Source organism: Pristiophorus japonicus, chromosome 17 (assembly GCF_044704955.1).
Source record: "Pristiophorus japonicus isolate sPriJap1 chromosome 17, sPriJap1.hap1, whole genome shotgun sequence".
NCBI lineage: Eukaryota > Metazoa > Chordata > Chondrichthyes > Pristiophoridae > Pristiophorus > Pristiophorus japonicus.
Window position 1 is genome coordinate 1970076 of NC_091993.1, and position 21514 is coordinate 1991589.

The 21514-nt window shown below is 45.6% G+C and overlaps 1 protein-coding gene and 1 pseudogene across 4 annotated transcripts in view; both read left to right on the top strand.

The window, feature by feature from the left end:
- The window catches only part of LOC139227514 (multiple C2 and transmembrane domain-containing protein 2-like), a 496997-nt gene that overhangs the window by 74641 nt on the left and 400842 nt on the right, over positions 1 to 21514 (top strand). The window lies entirely within an intron of this gene.
- LOC139228456 (U2 spliceosomal RNA) lies at positions 4564 to 4768 on the top strand (annotated as a pseudogene).

The window sequence follows — 21514 nt, forward strand, 5'->3', positions numbered from 1 at the left end:
GTCTGCGCTTGGTTTCTGCATGCTCTCGGCGACGAGACTCCAGGTGCTCAGCGCCCTCCCGGATGCTCTTCCTCCACTTTGGGCGGTCTTGGGCCAGGGATTCTCAGGTGCCTGTGGGGATGTTGCATTTTATCCAGGAGGCTTTGAGGGTGTCCTTGAAACGTTTCCTCTGCCCACCTGGGGCTCGCTTGCCGTGTAGGAGTTCCGAGTAGAGTGCTTACTTTGGGAGTCTTGTGTCGGGCATGCAGACGATGTGGCCTGCCCAATGGAGCTGGTCAAGTGTGGTCAGTGCTTTGATGCTGGGGATGTTGGCCTGATCGAGAACACTGATGTTGGTGCATCTATCCTCCCAGGGGATTTGCAGGATCTTGCGGAGGCAGCGCTGGTGATATTTCTCCAGCGCTTTGAGGTGTCTACTGTACATGGTCCACGTCTCTGAATCATATAGGAGGGCGGGTATCACTACAGCCCTGTAGACCATGAGCTTGGTGCCAGATTTGAGGTCCTAGTCTTCAAACACTCTCTTCTTCAGGTGACCGAAGGCTGCACTGGCACATTGGTTGGACCTCGTCGTCAATGTCTGCACTTGCTGATAGTACGCTCCTGAGGTATGGAGAATAGTCCACGTTGTCCAAGGTCGCGCTGTTGATTTTGATGACCAGGGGCAGTGCTGTGTGGTGGAGTCAGGCTTGGTGGAGGACCCTCATCTTACGGATGTTTAGTGTAAGGCCTATGCTTATGTACACCTCGGTGAAGATGTTGACGATGGCTTGAAGTTCAGCCTCTGAATGTGTGCCGACGCAAGCGTCAGTCAGGCACTGCAGTTCGATGACAGAGGATGGGACGACCTTGGATCTAGCTTGGAGGCGACGAAGGTTGAACAGGTTCCCACTGGTTCTATAGTTTAATTTCACTCCAGTGGGGAGCTTCTTGAGAGTGAGATGGAGCATTGCAGCGAGGAAGATTGAGAAGACGGTTGGCGAGATGACGCAGCCCTGCTTGACCCCGGTCCGGACGTGGATTGGGTCTGTGGTGGAGCCGTTGGTAAGGATCACAGCCGGCATGTCGTCGTGGAGCAGGCGGAGGATGGTGACAAACTTTTGGAGGCAGCCGAAATGGAGGAGTACGCCCATGGCCCCTCACGGATGACAGTGTCAAAGGCCTTTGTGAGGTCAAAGAAGGCCATGGACAAGGGCTGATGCTGTTCCCTGCATTTCTCTTGTAGTTGTCGTGTGGTGAAGATCATGTCCGTTGTACCCCTTAGTGGACGGAATCCGCATTGTGACTCTGGGAGGAGTTCCTCAACCAGAGGGAGAAGACGGTTTAGGAGGATTCTAGCCTCGCCCAGCTCTGTGGTGACAGTGGCAGAGTGTCGCCCTCATTCAGTTGCACAACGGAAAATTCTTCCTGTTTTTATCGAGATATGTTGAATGGGAGTTCAAGGTTTCAGCGGCTTTATTGAGTTTCCTGGACTTTTTATTGCCAGCTTATCTTTTGTTTGTTTTAGATTAAATCCTTGATCTTTGCTGACAGCGACATTGGCTGTGTGTGGGGACGGGGCCTAATCCTACCTCCCTGTGCTGCTGTGAATGTTAAATTAAAAATGCCTTCACCAAAAAGGAAAACCAACATTTGAGTGAAGTTTCCCCTCGTGTTTTCAATGTGCCCTGATATTGTATGATAGTACTTTACTTTCTCCAACATTTCATCATCATAGGCAGTCCCTCGAGTCGAGGATGACTTGCTTCCATGTCAAAAAGTTCACAAGTGTTTCAATGAAGGACCTAATATTCCAGATCCCGAACTACATGTTGAAGGGTGGAAGATGCCAGTGTGTGGATTTTTTTAACGTGGGGTGGCCGTTGCACACCAGCCACCACACGGGCTTGACAGAGCTAGGTCTTGGTCCAGTGGCAAGGATTACCCAAGACGATTGGAGACCAGCTCTGCTGCACGGACCCAGTGCGCACACATATCACAGTGTGGGCTGGGCCGTACTGCCCCTGGGCTCTTGCCTCTTCTGGAGCATTTACAAACCTATTGACTGACTTCTAGATATTATTTATACTTGTTAAAGTTTTATTATGATAATAGCGTTATAAGAAATAAAACAACCTTACCAGTCACAGCTCCCTGAGGAAAGGCTTATGGTTATATAGCGCCTTTCACGACCTCAAGCGCTTTACAGCCAATGAAGTACTGTCACTGTTGTAATGTAGGAAATGTGGCAGTCAATTGCACACAGCAAGCTCCCACAGATAGCAATGCGATAATGACCAAATAACCTGTTTCAGTGATGTTGATTGAGGCCATATATTGGCCAGGACACCAGGGATAACTTCCCTGCTCTTCAAAATAGTGTCGTGGGATCTTTTACGTTCTGAGAGAGCAGACAGGGCCTCAGTTTGACATCTCATCTGCCAGTGCAGCACTCCCTCAATTTTTGTGCTCAAGTCTCTTGAGTGGGACTTGAACCCACAACCTTCTGACTCGGGGCGAGAGTGCTGCCCACTGAGCCACAGCTGACACAGTGATGGCTCAGTGAATTTTTCTGGTAACTACTGAAGACATTGTGACTAGAAAGATCCCAGGTTTGATTCCCTGGTCGGTGCCAGGCTAGCTAATCTCATCTGCGACAGTAGGCGGGGAGCTGCAGTTGGGTCCAGCGCCCGTGGATTAGGAGGAGGGAAGACGGCCAGTATTCCCATTTCAGTGAGGTGTCCATATCTTGGGGTAAGGATGAACTTGACTGCCATGCGCCCATGACTGATTAGCCTGCCAACACTCGATGTCCAGACTCACACATGGATTCCTGGATAGCAGGGTTCTTTCTTGATTTCTATCAGTGTAGCTCCCTTTACGAGTCACAGGCCTTGATATTAACACCCCCATCACCCACAATCGCCGGGGAATGGGGGGGGGGGGGGGCTTTAAAAATGAAAAAAACAGGGAACGCGACCCCAACCTGCGCCCGTTACCATTTTTACGCCGGCGTGTTTCGTGGCGTCCGAGTGTTCCGCCAAGAGAGGCGGGGAACTTCATTAACATATGTAACTAGGGCTCCCACAGAGCGATTGGGAGCGATGTTCCTGCTAACAAATTTGTGCCCTTTAGTTCCCGACTCTCTTACCACCGGAAACAGTTTCTCCTGATCTTTGGAATTCTCTGCCCCAGTTGTTGAATATTTTCAAAGCCAAGATCAATAGATTTTTGGAGTCGAGGGGAATCAGGGATGTGGAGATCGGGCGGAAAAGTGGAGTTAAGTTCGATGATCAGCCATGATCTTATTGAATGGCGGAGCAGGCTCGAGGGGCCGTATGGCCGACTCCTGCTCCTAGTTCTTGTATTCTTATCCATTCTACTATCAAAATCCCATGTAATTTCAAACACCTCTATTAAATCTCCCTTTTAAGCTTCTCTGCTCGAAGGATTCTTATACTGTCACTTTGTAATGTGTTTGATTATTGCTTTAAATTGCCATCGTGCTGGGTAGAAATAACACCAATAACTCACGGTTTTCCGCTTCAAGCCTTGAAGTGAAGGCCGGACAGTGAGTTGAATTTTACGCAATGCCTTTCTTGTTGCGGTCACGGGAAGCTGCTCCCTGTAATGGAGCCTCTCTGATCCCCATCAACAAAAGAGTTTGTAACTGAAGCTACATTTACACTGCAACTTCAGCACCCCTCTGGGGTGGTCTCCACTTCACAGCAACGTGAGAGTGACAGTATAACTCCGGAGTGAGATCCTGACCTGATATCAGATTGGAGTGGCCCGAAGAGACAGTCCCAGTCTCTCATCGCATAGGGTTTGATACCACGTGGAATCGATAATATCCAGTGCGGAGTCAAACCGAGTCTAAAACGTGCACAGTCGGTTACTTTTAGCCAGTGTTCTTTTCAATGCGTTGAGAATGTGGCTGCTGCTACTTGACTTTGCAAACCATTTAACTTTTAATGGGCAAGGAGTGAAGCATTGAGCGTTTGGAAGCTATCTATCGAATATATTCAAAAATCTTACATCTACATGCACTTCCTGTCTACAAATCCTTACTTCCTGTTGTCATTTTCATCACACTTTCAAGTCAACCTTTTCCTTTATACATTCCCATGTCCACATTTGTCATGGAAACTGCCTATGTAAAAGTGTCACGTTGTAGTTACATCCTCCCACCAGCAGTGGTGCTGTAGTTTTAAAAAATTTGTTGTTGGGATGTGGGCGTCGCTGGCAAGGCCAGCATTTATTACCCACAAGCGCCTCTGTGTGAATCTCCCAGCCTGCACTGTGGGAGAAACTCCTGCGGAGCTCCAACCAACCTTACTTTTCTGTTTCTCAAATTGCCGTAAGTTTTGCTGTTTAACTATGAATAATCTACATTCAAAATATTATAAAAAATAATAACTGAAAGACTGAACAGGCTGGGGCTCTTTTCTCTAGAAAAGCGAAGGCTGAGAGGCAGCCTAATAAGAGGGCGTGAACATTTATGATGGGGTTTGATCGGGTAGACCGAGAGAAGATGTTTCCAGTTGTTAGAGAGTCCAAAACTAGAGGCCATAACTATAAGATAGCGCTTCTCGGCCTTTTGGCTAAGATCATGCGTAACTGACCTGACAGGGGAGTAACCACCATAACCCCAAGGTGGTTCTCCCTGGATCAGGAAGGTGGTTCTCCTATGCTTTTTTGGAAATAGGAGGTGTGTGGGGGACCTGACCCATCCACCTCCACGGCACGAACCTGGTATTGCAGTACTTCCAGGAACGGTGAAGTGGCTCTAGGCCTTTTGGCTAAGAGCATTGGCGCAGAGTGATCCTTGAATGGGCCCAAGGTGACCTCTGGCGTTTGTGATTTGACAAAGAATTGGAGCGATTGGCTACGAATTAAAAAAAAAAATAACTATAAGATAGTTACTAAAGTTCAATAAAGAATTCAGGAGAAACTTCTTTACCCTGAGAGTCATCATCATGGGCAGTCCCTCGGGATCGAGGAAGACTTGCTTCCACTCTTAGCATGAGTTCTTAGGTGGCTGAACAGTCCAATACGGGAAGCACAGGGTGGTGAGAAGGCGGAACTCGCTACCGCATGGAGTGGCTGAGGAGATTAGCATAGATGCATTTACGAGGAAGCTGGATAAGCACATGAGGGAGAATGGGATAGAAGGATATGCTGATTAATGTTAGATGAAGTAGGGTGGGAGGAGGCTCGTGTGGAGTATAAACACTGGCTTAGACCAGCTGGGCCGAATGGATTATTTCTGTGCTGTACATTCTATGTAATAACAGAATGTAGGTCTTTGAAATGGGGTTTAGATAACGCCTGTACACCTGGTCCAATAATCTGGTGCTCTATACCTCTGCTTCAATTGAAGACTGCACTTGGTCTTGACTATCCATGTGCAATGCCACAGGAAGTTGACCTGTGTGCTATAAATAAACCCCAAGTGCGTTGGTACCTCCGAGTCATTTAGTTACCTAGGCTTGACGTACTGTGAAAACAAACATCTCGCTTCCCCACATTACAACAGTGTCTACACTCCCAAATTACTTTATTGGCTGTAAAGTGCTTTGAGACATCCGGTGGTTGTGAAAGGCGCCTGTACAGATTTTTGCAGCCAATAAAACAACTCGCCAAGGCTTCTTCGGCAGCACCTCTGCAACTCGCAACCTCTACCACCTTGAAGGACAAGGGCAGCAGGCGCATGGGAACATCCCCACCTCCACGTTCCCCTCCCAAGTTACACACCATCCTGACATGGAAATATATCGGCCGTTCCTTCATCGTCGCTAGGTCAAAATCCTGGAACTCCCTCCCTAACAGCACTGTGGGAGCACCTTCACCACACGGACTGCATCAGTTCAAGAAGGCGGCTCACCACCACCATCTTCTCGAAGGCAATTAGTGATGGGCAATAAATGCTGGGCTTGCCAGCGACGTCCACATCCCGTGAATGAATTAAAAACAATTCACGAGACATTACTGGCCTTCCCTGGCCGCTTGATAAGATAAAAATGGTCTGAATCAGTCGCAGTCTGCACCATCGTAAAAACAGCTGCATATGGTTGAGCCCTCGCACGCACAGTTGTTTTTTTCTGAGGCTATGTACTGAAGTGTTTCTGTCGAATTACATGATTAGGAGAGCTTGGCACAAACAGTCCTGTATAATTGACTTCCAGCAAAATCTTGCCTTTGGCTCCATCCCCAGTTAACAATTCCGCCAGAGTCTACAGGCTGATTAGTGCTGGTCCTTCTGCCTCACCCGAAATAACTCAATTATATACCTGCCAATAAATCAGCTGTATTTTTGAAGTATTTGAACCTTTTTTTTCTGATTTTGATGACAATGTAATGGTGGTTATTGTACCTGCTCACTCTCCCCTTGGAAGGACCCGCTGGGCTGATTGACAGTCTGACAGGTTGCAATCTGAACGCTCGATCCATGGCCATGACCAGCTTTATGTCAGCCAAGCAGATGCAAGTGTCCTGCTGGACTTCAACCCAGGATCAGACACTGAGTTCCATACTCCACTCGCTGGGATTGTCTGGGGGGGCGGGGGTGTGGGGGGCGGGGGTGTTTGAACCCTCATATTGAGTTACACAGGATATACGGCACAGAAACAGGCCGTTCGGCCAAAACAGTCCATGCCGGCGTTTATGCTCCACTCGAGCCTCCTGCTGTCTTTCCTCATCTAAATTTATCAGCATAACCCTCTATTCATGTCTCCCTCATATACTTGTTTAGCCTTAGAAACATAGACACATAGAAAATAGGTGCAGGAGTAGGCCATTTGGCCCTTCGAACCTGTACCACCATTCAATAAGATCATGGCTGATCATTCACCTCAGTACCTCTTTCCTGCTTTCTCTCCATACCCCTTGATCCCTTTAGCCGTAAGGGCCAGATCTAACTCCCTCTTGAATATATCCAACGAACCGGCATCAACAACTCTCTGCGGCAGGGAATTCCACAGGTTCACCACTCTCTGGGTGAAGAAGTTTCTCCTCATCTCAATCCTAAATGGCTTACCCCTTATCCTTAGACTGTATCCCCTGGTTCTGGACTTCCCCAACATCGGGAACATTCTTCCCGCATCTAACCTGTCCAGTCCCATCAGAATTTTAAATGTTTCTATGAGATCCCCTCTCATCCTTCTAAACTCCAGTGAATACAGGCCCAGTCGATCCAGTCTCTCCTCATATGTCAGTCCAGCCAGCCCGGGAATCAGTCTGGTGAACCTTCGCTGCACTCCCTCAATAGCAAGAACGTCCTTCCTCAGATTAGGAGGCCAAAACTTAACACAATATTCCAGATGAGGCCTCACCAAGGCCCTGTACAACTGCAGTAATACCTCCCTGCTCCTATACTCAAATCCCCTAGCTATGAAGGCCAACATGCCATTTGCCTTCTTCACCGCCTGTTGTCCCTGTATGCCAACTTTCAATGACTGATGAACCATGACACCCAGGTCTCGTTGCACCTCCCGTTTTCCTAATCTGCCGCCATTCAGATAATATTCTGCCTTCGTGTTTTTTGCCCCCAAAGTGGATAACCTCACATTTATCCACATTATACTGCATCTGCCATGCATTTGCCCACTCACCTAACCTGTCCAAGTCACCCTGCAGCCTCTTAGCGTCCTCCTCACAGCTCACACCGCCACCCAGTTTATTGTCATCTGCAAACTTGGAGATATTACACTCAATTTCTTCATCAAAATCGTTAATGTATATTGTAAATAGTTGGGGTCCCAGCACTGAGCCCTGCGGCACCCCACTAGTCACTGCCTGTCATTCTGAAAAGGACCCGTTTATCCCGACTCTCTGCTTCCTGTCTGCCAACCAGTTCTCTATCCATGTCAGTACCATGGTACCCCCAATACCATGTGCTTTAATTTTGCACACCCATCTCTTGTGTGGGACTTTGTCAAAAGCCTTTTGAATGTCCAAATACACCACATCCACTGGTTCTCCCTTGTCCACTCTACTAGTTACATCCTGGGGACAGTGCAGGAAAGTGGAGTTGAGGTAGAAGATCAGCCATGATCTTAGTGAATGGCAGAGCAGGCTTGGAGGGTCAAATGGCCTCCTCCTGCTCCTAATTCTTACATTCTTATGATATCATGTATGTCTCTTGAAATGAATGGCATCAGTAATTTGTGTGTTGTATTGATGAGGAATACAGTTAGATGTGAAAACTCATCGTAGGCAGTCCCTCGAAACGAGGATGACTTGCTTCCACGCCAAAAAAGGATAAGTTCACAGGTGTTACAATAAAGGACCTAATATTCCAGATCCCGAACGACATCCTGAAGGGTGGAAGATGCCTGTGGGTGGATTTTTTTAACGTGGGGTGGCCATTGCACACCAGCCACCACACGGGCTTGACAGAGCTAGGTCTTGGTCCAGTGGCAAGGGTTAACCAAGACGACTGGAGACCTGCTCTGCTGCACGGACCTAGTGCGCACACATATCGCAGTGTGGGCTGGGCCCGTGCTGCCCCTGGGCCCCTGGCCCTGAATGAAAAAACTGCATTTCTTATGAAACCAAACTAAAATGTGAGGTAAAATAGATGAGGCTAAAATGAAAGTAAAAATGTTTTGTTTGGCATAAACAGCAGTAGTTGACATCAACTGAAAAGGTACTGGAAATTTAAACAGATGAATGGAGGCTGATTTTACAAAATCCCAGTCCCGACACAAAGCCAGGAGGCCTAATCGGGAAGTCACTATCGCACTCCCCACAATTCCCTGCCGTGTGCTCCCAGTGGGTAAAGCTCCTGTCAGGAGCATGACCCCATAAAGGTGGCCCTATAGTTGGTCAAACGAGTGTAAAACAGGATACCGATTCGCTATGTCCAAAGGCCAATTTGACTGAGGCCTAAAAAATGTCCCATCCGGCCAAAGCTTGCCACACCTCAGTTGCCCCATTACTTTGCTGCACTATTTAACACAGCCTATCCCTCCATTGTCTGCCTGGCCTGCTGTGACCTGGGACTGCTTTTTTTTTCATTTCCTGCTTACATTTCAGTGTTCTCACTGCCTTGTGCTGTGATTTCTAAAGCTTGCAAAGGAATGCTTGGGGAATGAGGAAGGATCTGCTTTTGAATTATGAAAATTATTAACACACTTGCTCCACTCCCTCCCCAGTGCCTGGGGGGTGAACGTTCGAGCCATGTACAGATACCAACTGGCACAGCTCGCCAAGCGGTATCTTGATATTTCTTCAGCGGAATAACCACTAATGTACCAATGATCTAAAAACACACCCAGGCACGTTAGTCCGGAAATTCTGGTTACGCAATCTGCTGAACCCATCCCAAAGTAGATTATTAGCATAAAGGGGCTAAGTGCCGGCAATATTTCCGCCGATTCCAATGTATAGCCCCTGCGGTGAGGGAGCGGAGGGGATGGGAAAGAGAGGGCAGAATTTTAGAGCAACGCTATGCTGCTCTGTCGGGGGAGGGGGCATTCATTCCAAGTGAGCAAGCTTCTTCCCTTCTCTCTTTTTTTCTCTCTCTCTCGCTTTCTCTCTTTTTTCGCTTTCTCTTTCATTTTCTTTCTTTCATTTTCTTTCTCTTTATCGCTTTCTCTATCTCTCTCTTTCCCGCTCTCTCTCTTTCTCGCTCTCTCTCTTTCTCTCACTCTCTCGCTCTCCCTTTCTCGCTCGCTCATTCTCTCTTTCCCGCTCTTTTTCTCTTTCTCGTTCTCTCTCTCTCTCTCTCTCTTTCTCTCTCTGTGCCTTAATTACAACAGTGGCTACCATTCAGAAAGTACTTCATTAGCTGTGAAGTGCTTTGGGATGTCCTGCTGCCATTCAAGGCGCTATATAAATACAAGTCCTTACTTTCAGAAATGTGAATTGGATTGAGTCAGCCCAGTTTGATCCATTTACCATTGACAGCATAATTACACTCTGTAAAATTAATGAAACCAGGTCTAAATTTATGAATTACTAATAAAAATGTGGAGAAATTATGCCAATGATTGTTTCTTTGGCTCTTGTACCATAAAGCTGCTTTCTAATTAACTTAATTTGCATATTTAAATATGTACCCTCCTATTTCCATTAATGCTGCTCCTCGTAGCAAGATGATTCTGCCCTTCAGAATTCTTAAAGATACGGGTATTAAGTAATCTCGAGATGTCTGAGCCAGCAGCAATCCTTTCTCTGTCTTTGTGTATTCAATGATATTTGTATAAATGTAGCAACGGGGAAGTTAATTGGGAGCATGGGTCGGAGGCGATCCTTGCTTGAAGGGAGGGTGGGTCGGAGAATGAGCACTGCAGTGTTCTGGCCTTGTCTCTGATCTGCTCTCCCATTGGGGAGAGGCTCCCAATTGGGAGCACGGAAATGGGAGAATTTACCCTGCCACAGCTAATTGATGAGTTTCGCAAACTTTGTGGGGGTGTGGGAGGAATGTATGCACAGACTTCAGTTGCAAAAGTGTCAGTTTTATGGCAAGACAAACCATCAACTGTGCCATTGCATAAACTACCAACGCTAGAGAAGAGAATCCGTTTGTGTGGTGCGAAGGCAACAATAGTTTGCCTTTATATAGCGCCTTTAAAGTAGTATAAAGTCTCGAGCAGTTTCACTGGAATGTTATCAAACAATATTAGACACCGAGCCACATGGGGAGTTATTAGGACAGATGACCAAAAGCTTGGTCAAAGAGGTAGGATTTAAGGAGCGTCTTAAAGGAGAAGAGAGAGGTAGAGATGCGGAGAGGTTTAGGGAAGGAATTCCAGAGCTTGGGACCCCGACAGCTAATGATGGAGCGAGATTGGCGCAAGAGGCCAGAATTGGGGGTGTGCAGAGATCTTGTAAGGTTGGGAGAGGTTTGGAGGGATTTGAACACCAGGATAAACAAGTGTAAAATCGAGGCGATGTCGGACTGGCAGCCTACAGCTTCTGTGGGCCCCACGTGTTTATTGTAGGTACAGTGACCTCCTTAATAGAGCAGCGAAGGCTTCATCTACTTGTGTCTGCAAGGGCTGATATGTTGAATAATTTGGAGCAAGTTTCTTTATTTGGTAGAAGATGAATGAAAATGCTTGGTGTATGGATTCACGTGTGCTTTACGTTTTGTAATGTTTAGAGCTAGTTGTAATTATTTTTATGCTATTGTATAATACAGCAGTAGACAGTCGAGGCATTTAAACTAGCCTTTAATTAGACTGAAAAAAATCAGCATGATACCAACTTGGTGGAATTTATAATGAGCCTCTAGATTTTCAGTCACACAACTGGTTATACAGAAGGTGGTGCTTTATATAATTTTGCCTGTAAATTTGATGCAATGTGTAATCTGGCCAAAGCCAAACTCCCTCAAAGATTTATTTGGGGAGTTGTGAATGGTCGGGAACAGGCTTCTCCATGAGGAGCTCGGACTTTGAACACACTTTGAACTTCAGGTTTGGCAGAGTTGGGCTAGAGTTGCTTTTTCCCTTTCTCAGTGCTTTCCTCCTGAAGGCATGGACTCATGGGTAACACAACCCTCTGGGACCGCTAGACAGTGAGGGAGCTTGCTGTGTGCAAATTGGCTGCCGCGTTTCCTACATTACAGCAGTGACTACACTCTGGGCAATGGTGGTATGTTCAATTGACTTCACATCAAAAGTACTTCATTGGCTGTAAAATGCTTTGGGGCGTCCTGAGGTGGTGAGAGGCACTATAGAAATGAAAGCCTTTCTTTTTTCTCTCGCTCGGAGGTGAGAGATGTACCATTGAGCCATGACTGATGCTTTTTGTTGAAGTCAGTTGAGTTAACTACCATTGCCCCAGTGAGATCAGTTAACTGAGGTACAGATCAGTGATTGAACCTGGACCTTCTAAGTATCTATGACTCAGCACCATAGGTGGTGCATTTATTCAGGGAGTTACTTTAGTATATTGAAAGAAACACTAGTTCATCTTCCATGGTGTTGCACATTTGGGAATTAAGACAAGTGTAGTCTTCAGGTGAAGCAGGGTTAGTGGGCAGGGCATAATTGGTCCAGGGTCACTGATGTAGTTCAGTCCCCTTTCAATGGCATGCACTTTTATATGTTTTGATTTTACATTATTAGTTATATTTAAATAGCAAAATTGATGGCCATTTGGGAGATAGAGGAATAGAGTTGGTTGGGCAGTAGAAGTCTCTCTGTTGTACAGGCTGAGGAGCTGGGAGAAGTGAAACTGAGGCTTCATTGTTCTTCATTGACTGTAAAGCGCTTTGAGACGTCCGGTGATGGTGAAAGGCGCTATATAAATCCAAGTCTGTGTTCCTTTGAGGCGCTACTGCGCCACCACTGGTCGGAGGGTGCAGTTATAATGTGACAAGTTTACACAGGCAGTTTATATTACAATGTGGACATAGGACTTATAATGGAAATCAATTGACACAAAAATAATGGAACAGGAAGTGGGGTTATGTAGACAGGCACAGAGATTTAAGATTGTTAATATATTATAATTCTAGATTTAAGATTGTTAATATGTTATAAAACAAAATTATGGACAGATGACCAGCGATACAGATCAAGTTGTTTATATATATTTATATTATAAACAGATTTCCACATGGCATTGATTGTACAAGTAAGTCCAATTATCAGGTAACAGTGCGTCCACCTTAGACATCAAACTAGCCAAGATATTCATCACAGTAGGTAACTGTCACCATGCCAGTTTTATTAAATGTGGATCACACTCTGCAGCAGGTGTGTAAGTCACTTTAATAAAGAAATAACTTGCATTTATATAGCGCCTTTCACAACCTCAGGATGTCCCATAATGCCTGACAGCCAATGATTTACAGATTGAACCTCCCCTTTCCGGCACCCTCAGGACCTGGCCTGTGCCGAAGAAGGGATTTTGCCAGATGAGGGGAGGTCAGCGGCCCGAGGTTGTGGGGGTGGGGGGAGGAGGAGGAGGAGGTCAGCGCCCGGGGCGGGTCCGAAGTGTTGGTGGGCCCTCACGTAGATACGGAATCTTCTGCAACCTCCAAGCAGCAGTCTCTTGCTTCTTTCCAGGTAAACGCTTGGCTAAATTAGATGCTACATTCTAAACTTCACATCACATGCTTTTATGCAAGCCCAAATTAAGCAAAGTTGCTGCACAATGTGTACCCAATATTTTGGACAATTGTATGGTATGTAGACTCGGGAAATATGCTATTTCTTTCACATGTAAAGTGTCGGCATGGCCCCAGCGGGCCGAGTGTCGGTGTGTTCTGTGCATGCTCCCCCAGCCACCGGAATCATGCCGGACGAGGGGTGGTGCCGGGTAAGGGAGTCCCGGATAATAGAAGTCCAACCTGTACTTTTGAAGTGTAGAAACTGTTGTAAATATAGAAAAACGCATTCACAAGTGACTTAAAAAAATATGACCAGAATTCAGTTCCGGGTCTGAAAATTCTGACTTCTCCATTCTCCACCCAAGCCAACGCTTATCAAAAGAAAAGAAAATAATTTGAAGAGGTTCTTGTCAGGTAGAAATTAGAAATCAGACATTCTACTTTATTCTGATGGTTTTTGCAGGAACTGGGTACACAGGTTCAGGAATAAAAGCTTGTTCGGCACTTAATGCACTTCCAGCTCAGTCTCATTGTCATTGTCAAAATGATGAGGATCATACATCGGTAGTTTCAAGTCCATTTTCTAACATCTCCCCCCCACCTCCCCATCATTAAATGTGTGAACTTGATAGATTCAGCTTTGCTAGTGAGTGAGATAGATTGCTGTAATAAAATATAAGAAGCTTAAGGAATACGCTGTGGGATAATGGAGGATCAAATGGGCGCAGTGTCATTTTGTAACACTGAAATGTTGGTTCATTTTTTTTTTAAATGAGATTCTGAAATTTCAAAACATGCAGCTCCTAAATTGGCCTGCTAATTATTAATGGCAGAAAGAATGAACAAACTGTGTTGTTGTTGTGACTGAAAAGGAGATAATTTTAATAATTCCTTGATGAGATTGCTGTCTGAATTTTCTGATACAGAACAAGTTTGCAGCTAGCAAAGCTCAGATAGTCTGCTGTTTATATCCGAGGTGGAAGCTGGTTAAAGAGTCCGGTCTGGTTAATGGACCCGGTCTGGTTAAAGGGCCCTGCCTACAAGTAAAAATTCTTGGCAAAGACTTTTCCATTCATTTACAAGAGCCTGCCATAAATTACATTAAACGCATTGCTAACTCACTTGTGCTTGATATGATTATGATGAAGTGGATGCCGAGATATTCCTGGCCCATCTTCCTTTAATCCCTTTTTTGTTTTATTCCAATCCCTGAGATTTTTGCAAAACATTTGAATATAAATGTAAAGGTAATTCTTGTGATGCCATGATTGTGGCGGGGAGCTTTAAATTGCGGGTTGGCCCATTGGGGTTCCAGTGTTGTAGCCCGACCCCTTCGAGTGGAGCGTCCTTGCTGACAGTGTGACAGGGCAGAATTTACCCTTACATTTAAATTTAAATGCACTTTTCAGCATTAGCGTATTATTGAAATGGATACATCGCCCGCTGAAACTCTTGCTTAAACAGTTCCCTTTGTTCAAACAAGATGATTTTGCTAAGAATTCCCTACCGTTCTCCTTCCGGCCGTCCTACACACAGACACTCGGGACGGAGTGTGGCTCGAGAACGACTGGATGCTGTCCGGGAATAAAGTGGCCATTCATCAGACGTAAACTTGGGCAGTAAATATTATCAAACATCTGCTGCCCCTGATTCTGGCTCGACACACACTCACTTTCCAGCACAGCTCACGGCAGAATGACTGGAGTGCGATCACTGAATGTCACAGCTGAGGATCAGGCCGTTTGGCCCATCCGACCTTTCCATGTGAGACACCTAGTCTAATCCCATTCTCCTGCTCACTTCACATACCCGGTCATATTTTACTTTCCCAAGCAGTTTCCTTCTAAAAATATTTGTAGACTCTGTTCCAGTTCCAGTTTGTGGCAGAGAATTATTTGTACTCACTACCCCCTGTGTAAAGAAATGTTTTCTAACATGACCTTCATTTCTTTTTTGCAATTATCCTCAAAACTGGCTGAGTTAGTTTCTCTTGCCCGTGCGAGGTACACTGAGGCCAACTTTAGCACCTGCAGTGCTATGTGAGGTGTGATCAGTTAACTCTGGATAGAACGGGCCAGACCCAGACCCTCCCGGTCTGTGTGACTCCGTCTTGCACTGTGTTGTGTGTTTACCCACTGGGCCACCTTAACATTTTTATTTGACTGAAGCTAAAGCACTGAGTGTTAGTTAAAACTAGCAACTAATAAAACTGTCTCAACTTGTAGCTAAAAGAATAAATGAGCGTGGTTATTTTTGAAACGTATTTTTGTCAAAGGTGACCGAAAACAAACACGAGCCAATACCCATGGTGTTGTGAGGTGCGTGCGTATGTCTGTGTCGCTGTGTGTGCACGCACGTGTGCTTTGCCACATATGTTTGTGTGTCATCCTGTGTGTCGCCGTGTGTGTCGCCGTGTGTGTATGTGTTGGTGTTGGTAAAGCAAGCGCTCTACTCGGAACTCCTTCACGGCAAACGGGCCAAAGGTGGGCAGAGGAAACGTTACAAGGACACCCTCAAAGCCTCCCTGATAAAGTGCAACATCCCCACTGACACCTGGGAGTCCCTGGCCAAAGACCGTCCTAAGTGGAGAAAGCGTATCCAGGAGGGCGCTGAGCACCTCGAGTCTCATCGTCGAGAGCATGCAGAAACCAAGCGCCACCTGTGGCTCTTGTATTGGACTGTTCAGCCACCTAAAAACTCATTCTAAGAGTGGAAGCAAGTCTTCCTCGATTCCGTGGGACTGCCTATGATGATGCTGATGTGTTGGTGTGTGTATGTACGTCTGTGTGTTGGTGTGTGCTTTTTGCATTATATTGATCCCAAATGTGGACTATCCATGTGACAGTAATTTTATGCATCCTTCCATTTGGTTGAATTTTCCAAACCCACGTGTTGAGGAACTATACGGCACATCTGTAAGAGAAGCCTTCATCGGCCTGGGCTTGATATAGCTGTAATCCCACATTACCTGCCTCCCATCGCCAGATACACGTCTTAAGCAAATGAATAAAGAACATTTGTTTTCCTGCTCATTGTTCTCCTGCGGCCCCCTATAACACTGAAGGCCACGGTGCCCCACAGTTACACCATTCTGCTGTATGTATGAGAAGATGGCGTAGAGCTTGGAATTGTTCTTCCCCTGAGGAATAGGCTCACGGGAGATCATTCTTCAAGTATTCACGGCTCTCAAAGGAACCGACAAATTGAATCCTGATCTGTTCAAACTGCCAGATTCCCCAGAACCAGGGGACGCGGGCTCAAGCTCAGAAAGGCAGAAGGTATGTCGACAGTTTAGATTTAACTATTGTACACAGAGGGTGACACATTTATTGAACGGGCTGCTTGGGGAAGGACTGCAGACGGCCCATGTGGCAACATTGAGGGGAGAATTGGATAGATACAAGAAGGAGTAAACGGGTGAGAGGTTCTAGTGTTTCAGTGGTGGACACATTTCCCGTTCTGTGTTTTCCTCTGTTGGAGCTATAAACAAGTTATTGAAGGATAGAGGTATACTCTACTCGTGTCCTTTCAGAAAATTGTCCAAGCTTTTCAACAGAGCCACGTTTCAGGAAGCTTTGGTAGAACTGTCTGTTCTTCACTCTGGACTACGAACTAATCACAGGACCAGTACCTGAGCAAGTTCAGAGAGCTGTTGTTTGACTCACACTTCCCATGTTCTTCCAATTGACTCTCTGCAAGCCTGAACATGGGGACAGTGCAGGAAAGTGGAGTTGAGGTAGAAGATCAGCCATGATCTCATTGAATGGCAGAGCAGACTCTAGGGGCAAAATGGCCTACTCCTGCTCCTAATTCTTATGTTCTTATTAACATCATTCACAATGATTGGCTCCAGGCAGAGCATTTTTAACACACTGGCTTCCTCCCTTCCTTCCTGCCCCTCCGAGGTTGAAACTGTGACTTTAACTGGAATTGTCATGAGACAACCACACACCAGAGGTGTCATTGGTGGCAAAAAACGTAAAGGTGGTTAGAAGTGAGAAACTGTCCATCACGGGATGCCTCGCCCTGTTATGACTGATGCACTTCCTGTGAGCTGCTGGCTTTCTCCAGTTGCTACGAGCTATCTCTTGGTGTCAACAAAAAGATTACATTAAGCAAATCACCAGTCACAAATCACTTGAAGAGGTGATCCCACATACTGAGAGATTGTCCATGGCTGCAACAGAGGGCGTATGCCAGAATACTCAGCCTATACTCATTGGCTTATTGCTGCCGTGTTTAAAAGGGAAAATTCATTCATTTACTGCACAAGATAAAAGTTCACGGGGTTGGGGATAATATATTAGCATGGATAGAGGATTGGCTAACGAACAGAAAACAGAGAGTCGGGATAAATGGTTCATTCCCTGGTTGGCAACCAATAACTAGTGGGGTGCCACAGGGATCAGTGCTGGGACCCCAACTATTTACAATCTATATTAACGACTTGGAAGAAGGGACTGAATGTAAAGTAGCCAAGTTTGCTGAGGATACAAAGATGGGAGGAAAATTAATGTGTGAGGAGGACACAAAAAATCTGCAAAAGGACATAGGCTAATTTAGTGGGCAAAAATTTGGCAGATGGAGTATAATGTTGGAAAGTGTGAGGTCATGCACTTTGGCAGAAAAAATCAAAGAACAAGTTATTATTTAAATGGAGGAAGATTGCAAAGTGCTGCAGTACAGCGTGACCTGGGGGTACTTATGCATGAAACACAAAAGGTTAGTATGCAGGTACAGCAAGTGATCAGGAAGACCAATGGAATCTTGGTCTTTATTGCAAAGGGGATGGAGTATAAAAGCAGGGAAGACTTGCTACAGCTATATAAGGTATTGCTAAGGCCACACCTGGAATACTGCGTGCAGTTTTGGTTTCCATATTTACGAAAGAATATACTTGCTTTGGAGGCAGTTCAGAGAAGGTTCACTAGGGTGATTCTGGAGATGAGGGGGTTGACTTATGAGGAAAGGTTGAGTAGGTTGGGCCTCTACTCATTGGAATTCAGAAGAATGCGAGGTGATCTTATCGAAACATATAAGATTATGAGGGGGCTTGACAAGGTGGATGCAGAGAGGATGTTTCCACTGATGGGGGAGACTAGAACTAGAGGGCATGATCTTAGAATAAGGGGCCGCCCATTTAAAACAGAGATGAGGAGAAATTTCTTCTCTGAGGGTTGTAAATCTGTGGAAGCTGGGACATTGAATAAATTTCAGACAGAAATAGACAGTTTCTTAAACGATAAGGCGATAAGGGGTTATGGGGAGTGGGCAGTGAAGTGGAGCTGAGTCAATGATCAGATCAGCCATGATCTTATTGAATGGCGGAGCAGGCTCGAGGGGCCGTATGGCCTACTCTTGTTCCTATTTCTTATGTTCTTATGTTCGAAACAAAAGACTTTCATTTATATAGTGCCTTTCACGACGACCAGACATCCCAAAGCACTTTGCAGCCAATGAAGTTCTTTTTGGAGTGTAGTTACTGTTGTAATGTGGGAAACGCAGCAGCCAATTTTCTCCTACAAACAGCGGTGATAATGACCAGATCATCATCATCATAGGCAGTCCCTCAGAATCGAGGAAAACTTGCTTCCACTCTTAGAATGAGTCCTTAGGTGGCTGAACAGTCCATTGCGAGAACCATAGTCCCTGCCACAGGTGGGACAGACAGTTGTTGAGGGTAAGGAAGGATGGGACAGGTTTGCCACACGTTCTTTCCGCTGCCTACGCTTGTCTTCTGCTTGCAATCGGCGATGAGACTTGAGGCGCTTATCGCCCTCCCGGATCCACTTCCACCACTTAGGGCGGTCTTTGCCCAGTTCTGAGTAGAGCGCTTGCTTTGGGAGTCTTGTGTCTGGCATGCCCAGATAATCTGCTTTTGTTATGTTGATTGAGGGATAAATATTGGTCAGGGCACCGGCTCTCCTTCAGAATAGTGGCATAGGATCTTTTACGTTCCCCTGAGAGAACGAACGGGACCTCAGTTTATACGAAAGATGGGACCTCTGACAGTACAGCACTCCCTCGGTTCTGCACTGGAGGGTCAGCCTGGATATTTGCATTCAAGTCCCTGGAGTGGGACTCGAACCCATAACCTTCTGACTCCGAGGCGAGGGTGCGACCCACTGAGCCATGGCTGACACAAGGAAAGGGCACAACATCTCGACTTAGAGGCAGGAGTTCCCCAAGTGCAAGGCCTCATTGATCGTACGCATGTGGCTTGACGTGCGGCTACAGAATTCTATAAACAGGCAGCCTACATAAACAGGAAAGCATTCCCTCTCATTGATGGCCAGTCTCACTGCCGTCAAATAATGCAGCTGCTTGCAAGGTATTCTGGGAGCAGATATGACAACTCTATTCTCAGCCAATCTACAATTTTGCCATTGCCTGAGGAAGAGGGTGACACCAGTCAGAGGCCCCTGCACACCAGCAGAAAGACTTAACGGGACCTGTAAGTGTGACCAGTGTTCAGATAGAGCATGCCATTGCCTACTGAATCATTTTGTTGCCTGTGTCATTGGTGGACAAGCGACTGTACGCCCTTGAATGTAATTTCCTGCAGGTTTACATAGGATTACACAGGATATACGGCACAGAAACAGGCCATTCGACCCAACCAGTCCATGCCGGCGTTTATGCTCCACTCGAGCCTCTTCCCGTCTTTCCTCATCTAAATCTCTCAGCATAACCCTTCTCCCTCATATACTTTTCTAGCCTCCGCTTAAATGCATCAATACTTTTTGCCTCAACCACTCCCTGTGGCAGCGAGTTCCACATTCTCACCTCTCTCTGGGTAAAGAATTTTCTTCTGAATTCCCTATTGGATTTCTTGGTGACTATCTTATATTGATGGCCTCTAGTTATGCTCTTCCCCAAAAGTGCAAACATTCTCAAAACCTTTCATAATTTTAAAGACCTATATTAGATCACCCCTCAGCCTTCTTTTTTCAAGATCAAAGAGATCCAGCCTGTTCATCCTTTCCTGGTATGTACACCCTCGTATTTCTGGTATCACCCTTGTAAATCTTCTCTGCACCCTCTCCAGTGCCTCTATATCTTTTTGTATAATATGGCGACCAGAACTGTACGCAGTACTCACCAAGGTTCAATACAGGTTCAGCATAACTTCCCTACTTTTCAATTCTATACCTCCAGAAATAAACCCTAGTGCTCGGTTTGCTTTTTTTACGGCCTTGCTAACCTGTGTCGCAACTTTTAATGATTTGTGTATTTTGGAGTCCTCCTCAGTATTGGCTATCCCTCCCCCCCCGCCCCCCGCAATTTGGTATCATCCGCAAATTTAGAAATTGTTTTTTTGATTCCAAAGTCTAAATCGTTAATATAAATTGTGAACAACAGGGGTTCCCATCACTAATCCTTGTGGAACATCACTACGCACCTTCAGCCATCGTGAATAGCTACCCTTTACCCCTACTCTCTGCTTTCTATCTTGATGCCAGTTAGCTATACAATCTGCTACTTGTCCCCTGACTCCACATTCTCTGACCTTGTTCATCAGTCTATTATGGGGTACCTTATCGAAGGCCTTTTGAAAATCTAGATAAATTACATCTATTGCATTACCATTGTCTACACTCTCTGTTACCGCTTCAAAAAATTCAATGAGGTTGGTCAAGCAAGACTTTTCCTTTTGAAGTCCATGCTGACTATTCATTATTATATTTTTGATGTTCTATTTTCTCCTTCAGTAGGGATTCCACTATTTTTTCTGCCACCGATGTTAAGCTGACAGGTCTATAATTCCCTGAACATGTTCTATCCCCCTTCGTAAATACAGGTATTACGCGAGTATACGTCAATCCTCTGGCACTACACCTTTTTCTAACGAATTATTAAATATGTGTAGTAATGCCTCTGCTATCTCTTCCCTAGATTCTTTTAAAATGCATGGATGGTATCCACCTGGACGAAGGATTTTATCCTCCTTTGAATTTGATTAGCTTATTTAATATATCCCCTCTTTTTATTTTAAATGCACTTATCTCATTACTAATCTCACCATCCAATATCATGTCCACCTTTTTTTTAATCTCTGTTAACTACTGAAGCAAAATAATTATTGAATGTTTCTGCCATTTCCCTATCATTATCCTGTCTGCCCCTTAATGGCCCTATTCCCATCCCAACCTTTCTTTTTGTCATTGTTCTTATGTTTGTCGTACCAAGGAGAAGTGAATCTGTAAGGGCCCCAAACACCACTTTCTTCAAATTATCTGCAGTTCCTTTAGCTCAATTTTCTCCAAAGCTGTTTTTTGGCGTACTTGAAGAGTTACGACCATTTTTTTTGGGCCTAACTACACCCCAAAAAAATCAACCAATTTTCCCCGTTTGAATTGTTCATTTTGGTGCCGCCTAGCCTGTCCTTTAGCTTTGGGGGCGGAGCCTAAGATCCATGCCAAAAAGATCGGGTAGCCAGGGTAACGAGGGACACACTGCGGGCTG